General features: G+C 50.3%; 1 protein-coding gene across 4 annotated transcripts in view; it reads right to left on the bottom strand.

Annotated features, from left to right (window-relative positions):
• The window catches only part of LOC102061906 (discoidin domain-containing receptor 2), a 65,492-nt gene that overhangs the window by 48,093 nt on the left and 2,195 nt on the right, over positions 1 to 15,204 (bottom strand). Inside the window, exon 1 of one of the 4 annotated variants that reach the window (XM_005491828.4) lies at positions 1,664 to 1,822. The exons of the other annotated variants lie outside the window; for them this stretch is intronic. The gene's annotated coding sequence lies outside the window, so the exon portion shown is untranslated. Of the gene's footprint in view, positions 1 to 1,663; positions 1,823 to 15,204 lie in introns of those variants that run through there. 4 annotated transcript variants of the gene reach the window in all.

Raw genomic sequence — 15,204 nt, 5'->3', positions numbered from 1 at the left:
AATTCCATTAAGAGAGTGAAAGAGAGCACACTGGAGATGAATTTTGCTCTAGCCAGGCACAAGCAAAGCAGTAAGTGGTGTGAGCAGGGGTTATCTCCTGCACGGGCAGGTTATTCACAGCTGGCTGCACTCTGGGGCTTTCCTGGGCCTGTGATAAGATGGGTGCCTGAGTAGGTGGGCTGTGATCCCAGCCAGTTTGGCAAGCTCTGCCTCTCTGCATAGAGATCACATTTCTGTTTTCAGCAGCTTATTGTGCAGCTTCTCAAAAAGAGAAACGACACTACCCACCTTTTTTTTTTTTAAAGAGATTATCCTCTTTGACACAAAAAGAGCAGATGAAATTTCAGCCAAATCTATTAAAGAAATACCTGTGGAGCAGTGAGCAACCCTGAACACTCTTAGTGGAAACACAACTATTTTGGAAAGTTCTCAGCACCTGAAGAAATGGGTTTACTGAGGAAATAAGTAAGATTTTTATCTGGAGGGGCTGCTACCAGAGAGCCCCACGGTTAACCCTAACAATGAGGATTTTCAGGAGCACCTTCCTGCATATTCACAGTCCTGTGTTTCAGGGTAAATGGGAGCCTGAGAAAGTCTAAAACTGCAGTAGGTGCTTCAGGAGGGGACAGGGTCTGCCTCTCTGTGGGAGAAGAGGTGAGAACACAGCAATGCTCCCCCACAGAACCCATTGGGGCAGGAGCTGCTGGGCTCAGGGCACAGGAACACGTTCCCTCACTTTCCCACTGCCCACAAGAACTCGCTGCCAGCTCCAGCTTTGTACATCTGTCCCAGCCTCAGCCCTGGCAGCTCTCAGAGCTGGCACACTGCCCACACCCCCCAGAGCCCCAGAAATGCTGCCCAGCACCCAGCCAGCAGCACTTTGTGCCCACAGAACAGCCTGTGTGCCCCTAGAGGTGCCCAGGAACAGATCCCTGAGGGAACGGCCATGATTTGGGAATCCCCCCAGAGCCCGCTGCTGCCCAGAACCCAGCCAGCAGCAGCTTTGTGCCCACAGAACACCCTGCATGTCCCGGGGTGCCCAGGAACACATTCCTGAGGGAATGGCCATGATTTGGGAACCCTGCTGGAGCCCCAGAGCCCACTGCGCTGCCCAGGACCCAGGCAGCAGTACTTCATGCCCACAGAACAGCCTGAGTGCCCCTAGAGGTGCCCAGGAACACAACCCTGAGGGAATGGCCATGATTTGGGAACCCCCTCAGAGCCCCAGAAATGCTGCCCAGGACCCAGGCAGCAGCAGCTTTGTGCCCACAGAACAGCCTGAGTGCCCACAAACACATTTCTAAGGGAATGGCCACGATTTGGGAACCCTCTTGGAGCCCCAGAGCCCACTGATGCCCAGGACCCAGCCAGCAGCAGCTTTGTGCCCACAGAACACCCTGCATGCCCCTAGAGGCGCCCAGGAACACAATCCTGAGGGAATGGCCACGATTTGGGAACCCTCCCGGAGCAGTGGGAGGGAAAACAGGCTGCAAAGAGCCACCCTCTCCCTCTTAGGCAGAAAATCCTTCACCTCCCAGCACAAACCCCCTCCACCACTCCCAGCAAGCCTCCAAAGGCCTTATGCAAGGACAGAAACAGGAGGGGAGAAAAAGTTGAGAGCCGACACCAAGCTGAGAGCCAGGTTAAGCTGCAAGGACCCTACCTGCCTCTGCCAGGGCCTGCTGAGCACAGGGAACAACTGCTATGGCTCTCTGGAGCTCCACAGGTTGAGCCAGGCTGTAGTTTCGACATTCCTTGCAACTTTCCACCAGCACACACATGATATGTTCAAACTTGAGTGACTCCTCCCTCCTCCCTCCCTCCGCACACACAGACAGGCCCAGGAGATGGCCCTGCCTCTATCATCCCAGTTCCTATAGCAACTCCTGACCCAGCAGATGGAAACAGAGCTGTTTTCTAGGCAAATCTGCCTTCTTGGATTCCTCTGCTCTTCCCTGCTGTTGGCCCCTCCTTGCTCCAGTGCTCTCCCTGGGGGCTGCTCCGCTGGCACCTGGCCCAGACTTTGCCTGGAGGAAGGCCAAGCTTTGAATTCATTTAGTAAAACCACAACATAAAGCAGCTCTCCTGCTCAGGAAGCAGGGCCCGTGTAGTCCCAGGGGCAGGCCAGGCTGCAGAGCCAGCCTGCACCTTCTGGTCGAGCACAGCTGCCCGTGCTGGGCAGGAGGATCCCGGCAGGAACATCACCTCTGCTCATCCTCATCCTCATCCATCCACGAGGAAAGGTAAAAAGAGACAGAACTAGTCATTTATTAGCAAGTCCAGCCAACAGAATTATTATAACCCCAGGCACTTCTTAGACATTTGGATTTCTGCTTGCAAAGCCTTTCCTGGAAGGGGGAGAGCCCAGCTGTGACAGCAGGGCTCTCTGTGTGCTCATCACAACTGCTCACCCATTGCTGTCCTCAGGTCAGGGCCCCACAGCAGTGGAGGTCACCAATGCAGCTATCTGAGAACCGCACATCACATTCAGTACCCTTTCTCTAAAAATACAGAAAATGAGGGAAAATAAAGAACTCAAACCAGGCTGAGCCATTTCAGGAGAGATAATTACCAAGGGTGACAGTGGGAATGTCATGAGCGGGTGGCTCTGTGGTGAGAGGACAAGCAGGACTGCAGCTGGGAACAGGGTCAGCAGGTCTCTGTGAGACCACCCAGACCCAGCACAGGGGCTACAGAGCTGGTTTTGGGTTACAGAGCTGCTTTTGGGCTGCACAGCCCTTCCACCCCCAGCCATCCTTGCCCACATGGGCTCTGCTGCCCTGGCCACACAGCAGGATGGGGACATGCTCAGGTGGGTGAGAAGGGCACTGGGGCTTGAGAGGAACCTCTGAGGGCACTGGGGTACAACCCCAGCAGGAGCCATGGCAGCAGAGGGAGAGCAGAGAGCAGCAGGAATGTGCTGACCCTGCCTGCTGGGAAATGCAGGTGCCAGCCTGCCTGCTGAGAGGGAGCTGCTCAGCAGGGGAAGGGCTGCAATGTCTCTCTCACACACCTGGCAGGGCCAGCAGGGCAGGGCTGGGAAGTAATGCCAGTGCTGTACAGGACTCACAGAGACTCCACAGCAGGAAGTGAAGAGGGGACAGCAGCCATCCAGCCCATCCTGCAGAACCCCACAGGCTACATCAGTTTCCAGCAGGAATACCAGCAAAGCCTCAACAGAGCAGCAGTATTTTGGGTATCCCAAAGCAAGAAAGGAAGCAGACATGAAGCACACGGTGCCCACACTAAATGCAGTCAGGTGCCAGCTTGCTCCCATTTTCCTCCCTACCCCATAACCCACCTCTGGTCTGAGAACAGAAAACTCTTTTCTTTTTCCACCTATGGTAATCTTCCCACGCATCAGTGAGTTAATCAGCACAGAGGGATGGGACAGTCCCTAAGGCTCCTGGACGGCTGGGACATGAGCAGCAGTAGGGTGGGTGTGGGAAGACATCAGATCCCTTTCTGCCTGCTCCAAAGGGGTGTTACTCATTCTGATAATGGCACTCTCCTCCCAAAACAAGGATGCCTGCCCTGAGGACACAGTGGTACATGGGAACCAAGCTGGATACAGGCCCCTGGGGTAAACTGGGACCAAACAATTCCCTTTGCAAGACACAGGGCAGATTGTGGCAGCAGGAAACGCTGGACATCCACAAACAGGGAGTCCAGGAGTGGCATCAATAAAAGCATCAAAGCAGATGCATATCACACAAACAACATCAAGGAGTTAGAAAAAGCTCCCGATTTCCCTGTGGTGCTGGGAAGAGCAATGGCTCAACTCACAAACAGATCTGAGGAGCTCCTTTCCCAGGGGAAGGACATTGCTGTGGAGACACAAAACACTGCTGGAAAACTGCTGAGCTTGCAGTCAGACTCACTTGAGCAGTTCAGCACAGAAAAGGCTCTCTGCTGGATGCCCTCTGAGATGTAACTTGATCCCACAGTACACATCCACTAATCAATCGAGGGATAAAGCAAAGCAGAAAACAGTCTTTTTTTTTTTTACTGGAATGAGCCCAAATATGCACAATAACAGATCCCACTCAGAGCTATTGCAAACTCAAGTGCTTGGGAGAGTTTTGCATCTCACATCGCAGAGGGAGCATATTTCTGCAATAGCATCATTGCTTCTCAAATTGGGTATTTGAGAGACTTCCTAATGACCTCATAGCAGCACATGTGACCACTAAGTCATCTTCTCAAAGGACCAGCAATAACATCAACAGACCCTGTTTTGGTTGTGCACAGGACAGCTTTCCTCAGCACAAGCAGGTTCCTGAACAGCGAGGGAGCAGAAAGGAGCAGGACCCAGCTCAGGCCAGAGCTGGCATCATGATTGTTTCTCCAGCAGATTCTGTTTGGCCTTGGAAAAGATCCATCCAATTAACAGATGAGGACCCATTAGCACATACTGAATTCCACATACAAATTTAGACACAAAAGCTTGTTTATCCCAATGCAGGCCAAATTCGTTGGGTCTAAGGCATCTATATGATAATGTAAATCCCAGAAGAATTCCAAACACATTCCAAGAGATAAGAGGTGAACTCACAAAACATGAAATAATGACTTGAAAGGGCTTCCAATTTTTTTCTCCCAGTGTTTAAAAATAACCCGCTATGCTGAGCAGCAAAGCAGGAATTGGGAATTTGTGGGTGATGAACTGGTGAGCTGGTCACATTGGGATGGGGAAGCTGCCTTTTGCTGACCCCAAGCCACCCTCAATCAGGTGGCACTGGCAGAAATAAATGAGTGAACACCTGTAATTATGTTAACACTGAGGTGAAGGCAACTACACAAAGAGCTCAAGCCAGACTGATGGCCTTGAACACCTGAGGAGATCCCTCCTCTGCTCCCAGCACAAGAGAAAAGTGACAAAATCCCACTGTGGAGATGTCAGGAGACCTGCACCAGGCAACTTCCCAGTTACCAACAGTGATATGGGAACACACATCCAAGCAGGAATAAGGAACATCATCAAACAGCACCCAAGAGCTTCTTCTGGCAGGTCTCTCCTGCAGCAGCAGCACAACAGGTCCACAAAACCTCCTGTCCCTGCCCAGGGGCTCTGCTCCATGGCCTTACACTGCCTGCCTCCCACCCAGCCCAGACCTCCACCTGCCTTATCCCAGGAGGGCTCCAGCAGGAGCTGGTGATCCTGTGAGCACCAACAGCTCCTGTCACAAGGCACCAGCACAGCACCCAAGTGGCCTTGGGCTAAACACAGACACAGCTGAGGAACACAGGACAGCCCCACTACGGAGGCTGGACCTGCACAGTGTTAAAGGTTTTTATTCTTTCAGTGTGAGGGGGTGAAAGCCAACTCCTGCCTTCACCTTTCCAGGAACTTTTGATGGAACACAGAAGGCTGCTGTGGAAGTGTCTGTTTACACCCTGCAGCCCTGTCCTGTCTTACCCAGAGTGTGTTCACTCCCACTACCCCATGAAACATCTGCTCAGCCCAGCTCTGCTGGAATCACCCTCCCACTGCAAAGAACCCATTCCAGCCCAAAACCTGGGAAAAGAGGGGAGTGGGGCAGAGCCTGGCATGATGAGGAGGGCAAGTCTGAGACATGGCATCTTCCAAGAAATCCTGACAAACCACCTCCACACACCAGGTGCTGACTAGAGCTGCTCTGCAGGGCACCAGAAGGCTCAGAGCTGACAAGACAGAGCATGTGGTGACATTACAGACACCTGATGTGGGACACACCCTTCCCAAGGGGTGCAAAACAAGGGCTCCAAGGGGAGTATTTACCTTCCACCACATTCCACCCACCTTGTGCCAAAGGAGATTTCCTGCTCTAAAGGGAGATGAACAGAGTCCTCAAGAGGGCAAGTACCAGAGCAGAACTTCTTTACCTCTCAGTCACTTCCCAAATCACCAGGACAGCCTCTGGCCCAGCCATGGCACAGATACCTCGTCATGTCCCCAAATGCAGCTGTGCCAAGCTCTCTCTCTCTTTCTGGGTACACAGGCAGCTGCTCAGCAAAGCCCTGTCCTGAAGCAGAGGCCTCATGCCACCACAGCTCCCTCTCCCAGGAGCCAGAATGGCTGGGGAGGTAGCAACAGAGAAACAACAACTCTTCCCCAGCTCCAGAAATCTCTCTCAGAGCTTTAATTACCAGGAAAGCTCCAAACAGGAGCAGCCTCCCATCTGCCCTGATTAAACAACAGGGTCCCCATTGCGGGCTGCCCCAAAGGTGAGGGTGAGGAGGGGTAAGCCCAGGTCAGAAGCAGGGCAGTGAGCTCAGCTCAGCCTCAGTGGCTGCAGTGACCAAGGCCCAGAGCACACGTCACCCAGAGCTGCTGGCACAGAGCAGTGCTCAGCTCCTGTAAACACTCCCTGGCCATCACCGCTGATGCAACCACGGGACAGGGGCAGAGAAAACCATTCTGTGCAAACAGACATCCCTCCCCATCCCTGGACACCAGGACCAGCCCAAGCAGGACATCTCCAGCCTTTCTCTTGTCTGCCTGTTGAGCCAAAACCCCTCTGGTGTGCTGCTGCAGATGAGGATCACTGCCACATCAAAAAGGGCTCAACTCCCATAAACCAGAAAAAAGCTCTGGGGTTTTGACCCCTAATCCCTGGAAGCAGTTGGTATATTCAGCAGGCACATGGCCTCTTTCAAAGCTGGCCTTTCTTCTTGAAGCACTAGTATCTAACATCCTGAGTGTTATCCTTCACATGTTCCTCCCCACCACAGCAGCAGGCAGCTATTGCTGCTCATCATCCCTGTCAGGAGTCTGGAGCCAGGACATGGTGTAAGGGGTTCTGAGAAGCAGAGCTACACAGGGACTGCTGGGGACAAAGTTCTGCTGTCTCTCTTACAGTGACACTTCCCCACTTCTTCCTCTCTCCCAGAAGCTTCCCACATAAATCTGTGTCATATCACATCTCAAAACTACAAGTTGTGGGGATCTGAGGAGACCAATGTCTGAGCAGTGATTCCAGATCCAGCTCAGAGAAAAGCTAATCAGCATCCTTCACCAGAGGTTTTATTGCAGACACATGAAAACAACAGCAGAAAAACCAAAGCAAACCATAAGCACTGGCTGTAAGCTTCATCAAGGAGGAAGAGCACGAGGGAAGGGAGGTTCAGCACCAGCCATGTGATTTCCCAGCAAGGGACACCAACCCAACTGAGCCATGGAATGGGCAGAGCTCAGCTCGGGGCAGCAATGCCACTACAGCTCCTCCCCTGCAGCACACAAAGACCTCTGCAAAAACAAGAGGTGCATGGAAGAACTGGTGGTAACAAAAGAGCTGTCAGCCTGTCACTGACCCCCCTGCAGCCCTTTACAGCTGCTGCTCCCCAACCCTCTGGCCACACAACCCCAAACCTGACCTCTGCACTTTGGACACAGTGAGCACATGGAGAGCAGCTGACAACAGTGATCCCCACATGTCTGTGATTCCTCAGCAAGGACCCTCATCTTCAAATAACCAGAGCACGCACAAGGCCATGCTCCCAGCCCTTCTGGCACAGAAACAAAAGGCAGGAGCAGTTCAGATGTGCAAGATACCAAAGGGCCCCATAGCAAGTGAGGATTTGTAACCCACACAAGGACACTGCTGCTCACTCCACAACACCAGATTCATCCTACACAAGGACTGGTTTGCACACCAACACAACACAAATTTGCAGAGCAGATGGCAGTGCCAACATCAGGACCAGACCACAGGAGCTCTCCTTTTCAGTGCCCATGAAGCATTCATGTAATTCCTGTTGCATGAGGGGATGCACAGCCCAGGGATCCAGAGCAGAGCCTAGCAAAGAGGCCTTGGCTAGGGAAGCTTCCACCTCCTCAGCAGCTCTTTCCATCTCAGCCATTGCCCTTCCAAGCAAGGCTTCCTGGCCCGAGCAAGCATGAGGGGTGTTGCAATCCACAGTTCTGTCTGAGGAAATCCAGCCCAGTCACAGCAGCAGGCCTGGTCTGGCCTCTGTGCCATCCCTGGACACCCACTGTGTCCAGAAGCTCGTGCCACATTGGAAGGCGAGTTGCTCCTCAGATGCTGATAGCTGCTCTGCTCCCTTTAACATGCAGGACCACAAGGGGTGACTCAGATATGCACACACTCAGCTCATGGGAGCTTTTCAGACTCTGGGGAAAATCCTCTCCCTCCCATGGCAAGGGGCTGAGGAGGGAGGATAAAAGGCAACTGTGTGCCTTGTGCATGTGTGGTCTCAGTCTGGGCAGCACTGATCCCACACTCTGCCTTGGGGCAAGGGATACTCAGGGGTGCTCATCCTGTGCCTCCTGACAGACAGAATTCCAATGGGAAAACACTCATGAGCTCATTGCAGCTACAGGACATGTCCTACAGGCACTGTTCCACCTGCAATTCCCCATGCAAGCACAGGAAAACCACCTGACAGCATCCCTGCCTTTTCCTCAGAAACAGCACGAGGGTCTGCTCATGTTTCCCATGTTAGCACAGAACAGGATTCAGATCCATTACACATTACATTAACCCTACTGGGACATTTCCCACAGCTCACTCAAATGTTTTCAAACCTGCAGGATGAGGTCATTCCAACCTAAATGCATAATCCACTCTCCAAGGTGGCTTACTAGGTATAACTTCCAAGCAAAAGCAAACAAAAGCTGATCTGGTGTGATACCCTGCTCCATCCCCAACATGTTCAAGACTTGGCCAGACAAAGCCATGGCTGAGCTGATCACTCACATGCTGGAGACAGCCCCACCTCAAGCAGGAGGTCAGGCCAGAGCCCCCCAGATATCCTTTGAGCCAGTGCTTCCATCATTCTGTGACAGCAAATGAGAAGAGGCAGAGTAATCACTGCCAGCAAGGAAGGCTTGCATCGAGTTTCTCTGGAGTAATCCTTCTAGATAATATTAAAAGCTTGGTTAGCAGAGATGTCAGCACTGACACAATGAGGGCTAATTCTGTCCTGGCAGGAGCACTGAGTGCCAGGATCTGAGCCTTGATGTACAGCACGGGTCCCAAACAGGGTCAGCACACTGCGTCACTACCCTTGCACAAATTAACACTCACCACAAGAGAGGCCTTTTTGGAAATTTAACTTCAGCCATGCATTCAAACATAATAGTCTGCAATAACCCAAGAATACAGATTAAAAGCCAGACAGCCAATAGCTCTCAAGACATTAGAAGCAACTAGAAAATTCATTTCCCACTATAAGTCTTTACTCTAGGGAGGTCTCAACAGTACTGCTGCTATTTGGTGTCCTTCCAGTGCTGGGAGAAGGCCAAAAATGCTGTAGCAGAGACTGAACCACACTAATGGGTGGGTTCAGTCCTTGGGAAGAAGGCAGAGTGTCTACATGGAGTAAGTCTGGAGGGTGGTGGGGAAGCAGCTGCTGGCACTGAGATGAAGCAGGGTTGCTGGTCAGCAGAGGAACTGCCACCACTGCTGCTCCTTCCACATGTCCACCCATGGTATCCACACGTGACATTGGCCAGCAAAGCTCATTTTCTCAGAGTAAAGCCCTGTCCAGGTTGCCCCAAAACATAAAAGAAACATAAGACTGCTTCTAGCCAAGTATGCAGACAGAAGGCATCAAACCCATGGAAAGAGAAAGGACACTTTGTGAAGTTATTAGAATAATATCCATCATAATCCAGATAAATGCAAAACACATACACTCAAAAACAAGAATTCCACAGGAAGAATTCACAGCATTGGGTCCCTCACTCAGGGAAAGTGAGGGAGCTCTGTGTGGCAGCTCTGCTGGTCTGATTTGTTCCCCTCAGCAGCACAGGGGCAGCATCTCAGCCCAAACAACAACAGGGCATTGGAGGCACATTCCCAGCACCCCCAGCTCATCTCCACTACAAATGCAGAAATGTAAGATAAACATTCCTGGAAGATCACATTACCCAGCATGAAGAGATGACAGCTTGTCAGGAGCAGCAGAAACAGGCTGAGCTCAGTGGAAGGAGTCATCATAGGCTGACATCTTCCTATTGGAGAATCCTGATACTCCAGCTATTTCTGCTACAGTATTTAATTATTTAATTTTGACAGGCAGAAAAACAAGCACAAGTGAAATAACATAACAGTAATCGAGATGGACAACAAAACCTGACACCTGGCTAGCTTAGCTCTCCATGGGAGGGTAACACAAATGAGGGACACCACAACCAAATGATAAATGCAACAAAAACATGCCCAGACTCCCATTCTTCAAGGGAAAATAAGAGCTGCAAAGGCAGTGTGCTCTGCAGGCTCCATCTCTGTATTTGCTTGTTCTTAAGCAGCTCTTCATTACTGATGGGTGGGACGTTTTAACACCTTAAATGCTATTCCCAGAGAAACTGAACTAACTCCTCATTTGCACAGCGCAAATTCATCTGGTTGGAAGAAAATACCCCGCCCTATTCTTCTGGCCTCCAAAGTGCAGCTGGCAGCCTCGGGACACAGGACAGTGCTGGGGAAGGAACACAACTGTTGACTGTGTTTGTCTGTGCCTCCTCCCTCCCCTCGGGCACACAGGAGCTGATCAGCCCCGTGCCATCTCCTGACAGGAGCTGACTTGTTCCAGGTTCATGTCTCACCACAGCTCTGCATTGCAGAGCTCTGCAGACAGCTTTGGGCACAGCACCCAAACATCAAGACAGAAAAGTCACATCAGGTCAGGAGAGCATCATCCATGCTGGGAGCACATCCAAGCAAACACCCAAAGCTGCTGCATTAGGAGAAGACAGGCCCCACATCCAAACTTTGGAATGACTCCACCCAGTTTAATTCCTTGGTCATGCATTCTGCAGGCATTAGCTCTGAGTGGGCTGGGGTTCTAACAGCTCCACACTCAAAGCTTCATGGACAAAACAAGGTTTTAGGCAGCACTTTTCAGAGCACAGATCATCACCTCCCACATGTACCCTGCCAGTGATGACCATCAGCCAGGCTCCAGGAGGACAGACCCAGCAGGAACCCATCCAGCAGCAGAGTGAAGGGTGAAATGGTTGAGCTGCTACAAAAAATATACAGCCTCACTGCCATCCATCAGAGCAACAAACGCTCTACCAGTCCTTTCCATCAAAAGAAGGGACTATAAACCAGTAAGGGCATGGAACCAAAGCAACCTGTATTCACAACCATTTTACCTAAAGAATAAAATAATACCACATAAAAAGCAGATATTTAGTGTACGTAGTACGTGCATTAGTACACACTCTCAAGGAAACCAGGTGAAGCTTGATAATCTACATACAGTTTTCCACTTTCACATGCTTAACTTTCTACCTATGTGAAATTAAATATTAGAAGAAGCTCCTGATAAAGTCCCATGGGACAAGCATGCTTAGGTGTCAGGGGAAAAAAAACCACCAATAAGGCTGTGCTGATCTGTAAATTCTACTTTCAATTATTTGTTTCAAAAAGAAATCTCACAAGAGTGACTGAGAGGAGACTACAAGCAGAACATGGCTATGGAGTAGTGAGAGGTTTTAACACATCTTGCCTTATGCATTCCTGTCCTTAAGCTGCATAAACGCTGATAGATTTAAAGTTTGGGATTTGAAGCTTTCCCCTCCCAGTCTGACTCCATTGTTAATTTTTTTGAAAGATTGGGATCAAGTGGCTCTTTGGCTCTACTTCTGCAGCCAATAAAAACTCCACCCACCCCAAATCCATTTTGGCATAATTAATGCCTTTATGATTGGCAAGAAGTGATTTTAGGCACAAAGAGGCACTGGCATCAGAAAGGCACCTTCCTACCTTGCCTGTGAGAACAGGTTGTACTTTAAAGCTGCTGGCAACAAAAGTTCCCTATGCTGGGAACACCACCCAGCATCACCTCAGAACAGCTTTGCTTGATTTTCAACACTCTCAAATGCAGGCTGTGATTATTTTGGAAGAGTAGCCCAGTTGCCATCAAGAGGAACGGAAACCAGCATCCCTTCTGAGAGTGAGAGCAGGGATTGCTGGGATCCTCTGCAGCAGAACACCACCATTAAGTCTTCCTTGTTCAGAATGTTCTCATGCATTAACAGAAAAAAACACCATCAATTCTACATAAATTCCTTTGCTGAAGCCAGCAGCAAAACGTCTGTGGAATTAAGGCAGATGAGAGCCTTCCCTCACTTGGGCTTATCCCAACCCCACACACACTAAAGAGAGAAACAGAGCTCAGGAAAGATGAAATACTTCCTTGCCATCATCTCCCGTTGCTGTCCAAGCAGCAAGCCCCAGCACTTGGAGCATCCCTGGGTATTGTGTGTGCTCAGAAAGCTCTGCTGGAGCACAAAGCCACCCTGAGGTGGCCCTGTCACAGCCCCTGGGGCTCCGTGTGTGCCATGAGGACACCGGGCATGTGACTCGCGTGTTAAAACTTTCTGGCTCACCAGTCGAAGTTCAGATTCTTTCCCTGCAAAACACACTGCATGATCTCATCTGCAAGCAATCAGCCTGAGAAATCAGCTTGTTAAAGGAAGCTTCTAGGAAAGGAGAGAAGCCTCTGGAGGATTTGGGGGCCTATATGATTTTAACCACTTTGTTAAACCCCAGCTGCTCTTCTCCCCTTTGGGGTCACACAACCAAGAAACCATTTCTCCTCCCACACAACTCCAGACAGGACAGTTTGCCAACACCTAACTGCAGCATCCTATCTGCATTGTCCACAGCATGAAAACACTCACATTTTCAAGCAAAATTCATCTCAAGCAGGCACTGAAAGAGTGCAAGGACAAACTCAGAGCTGCAAGCTGAGCACCATCCAGAAAAGCAATTCATTAAACATGCAACAGTGATCATCTCAATGTGTAAACCAGAATATCTTTTGAATTTCTGGATGTGTATTTCAGCATTTCCTCACAGTCCTCCCAGGGACCCAAGACATGCACCAGAAGACAGGAATAACCAGTACAGTGTGAGCTCTGCAGAGGAGTAAGGAACAAGCAGTAAACTCCCTGGAATGCCAGCTTTGTCCTGAGATTGCTCAAAGTGATGTAACAGAATTTCACCAGAGTGTCTGCAGATGCTGCAGGAGCCCTGCATGCTCCCTGTGCTACAACATGCCCAGATGGAAACACCTTTTCCTGCCCAGTGAAAGCCCTGAGGAAGCAGCAGAGTGCAGGACAAAGCACAGCATCAGATTCCCAGCTGCACTCCCAGTTTGGCTCTCCAGGCCCTGTGGTGAGCAGAGTGAGCCCTGTGCTCACACACTCAGTCACATTTGCATCCCCTGAGCTCCCAGAAGCAGGACCAGCATTCTCTCACACTCAGCAGGGAGGGAGGGAAGATCAGAGCAGCATCCTGCCTCCTTCACTTCCTTCCAGGCTGTCACACCCTGCTCAGCTGCTCCCAGCAGCATCTCCCAGGCAACCTCGTCCCAGCTGCCCCTCGCTGGCCATTCAAGTGCTTTCAAAGACTTTCCTTAGAATTCTTGCATAGAAATCACTGTTTAATGTTCAGCACAACACAGGAGGCAGGGGGGAAAGGCAGCCTGTGTCTAACAAAGGAGATCTGCAGGACTGAGCCCCTGGCTCTTTGCAGCTGTGGACTATTCCAAGTGAAGTGATTATTCTGTACTTCCAGCACCCATTTTCAATTCAACTTGCAGAAGTAACTGCTCTGAAACAAACAGAAAGCAACAAAGACCAGGCAACACATTTATTAACATAAGAGCAGAGAGAAAAGTCAACTACACTGGGTTCTCCCTCACTTTGCATCCTTACAAAAGCTACTTTATATACATAAAGTAACTTCTGCAAAGAATTTACTTTATACAAGAATTAGAAACATCTCAGCCCATAGCTGTTGAAGCTGCTGTGCAAATCAGGGTGAGGCACTTAGCCATGGACAATGCAGGATCACAGTGATGCTGCAACTTTTTTGGTCAATGGTGGCACCTTCTAGCTCCAAATTTGAAATAACTGCCTTGAAAAAGCTTTGTGCTTTCTGTGTCTTTAAGAAATGCATAGCTCTGACTGCAAACATTCAGGCTAAACAAAATGTTATGAGGGGAAAAAAGTCTCCTTCAAGCTTTTTACTCCCCAGCCAAATTTCTAATTTTACCAAATTAAGAGCAGACACCCCTCTCACCCCAACCCCAAACTGATGTCCACTACTAAAATCAAGGTACAAGACAACTGCCCGCAATTCCTAGAAAAGCACAGCTCAGAAAATTCAAAGTATAAAGGGAGGGGGGTAATACTGAAGGGCTCAGCTGCTGGCTCCTCTGGGGCAGCTCCTCAACCAAATCATGAAAGAAGAAGAAAAAGGAGACTTTCCAGCTCAAGTTCCAAGTCCTTTTTAAAAATCAGTTTATAACCACTAAAATAAACACAGTAAGAACAACTGTGCAGTAACTGGGAACCTGCAAAAACAGCTGCAGTTTAAGAGCAGTTTAGGCAATGTCTGGCAAACACCAGCAGATACAACAGCCCAGGAGGATGGCAGCACACTGGGGAATGAAACAGGGAATTTCACCCACAAGCTTATTGAAGAACTGCATGAAGTTCACCCACACTGGGCAGAAGCAGCTATTCTGTGCTGTTTACTGCTATGGTGAGCTGTTAGAACAGCCCCTCTCTCAAATTCCAACCTCCTCCTCCTCCTCTCCCCCATGTCCCACCTGCCCTGTGCTGCCTCAGCACAGCCAGGAGTTTCCCAACGCACCTGACACCTGGGCAGGGACACTGCTGTCCTGTCACCCCAAAAACCTTCTGTGGGTCACCCCAAAAACCTTCTGCTGGCTCCTCCAGGGCACAGACCCCCACTGCAGCCAACCTCCCCAGGAAACAGCCAGCCTGAAGGGAAGGAAGGGCAAGACACTTGGAACAAGCAGACATCTCCAAGACACCTTGGCTTGGATGTTCTAAGTCACTTTAGGACATCTCCAGAACAGCAACCACAGCAGATGGTGCAGAAGGACAGCACCAAGCAGCACCTCTGAAGGAAATCCATCCAGAGCCCTATGGCATCTCACCGTTGAGCTCCCCAACAGAGCTCCCCAGGATTTGGGCATTCTGACTTTCTTTAGAACTGAAGATCCAATTCTCCACTCGGCGTTATCCGAGGAGCCACATGCTCTGAACATCCTCCTTCGCTGCAGAGCTGACAGTTTTCAATTACAGCCAGTTGGAGTTGTTCTTGGCTCTCCATCCCTCACCACAGACCTGTGCTCTCCATGGCCGGGCTTCTCAGTGTGCACATAAAGCAAATTCAGGAAAGATGCAACAAATAAAAGCTTTCCTGGACACTG

Source organism: Zonotrichia albicollis, chromosome 21 (assembly GCF_047830755.1).
Source record: "Zonotrichia albicollis isolate bZonAlb1 chromosome 21, bZonAlb1.hap1, whole genome shotgun sequence".
Lineage (NCBI taxonomy): Eukaryota > Metazoa > Chordata > Aves > Passeriformes > Passerellidae > Zonotrichia > Zonotrichia albicollis.
Note: the sequence above shows the minus strand (reverse complement) of the source record. Positions and strands in the feature narration are given on the sequence as shown.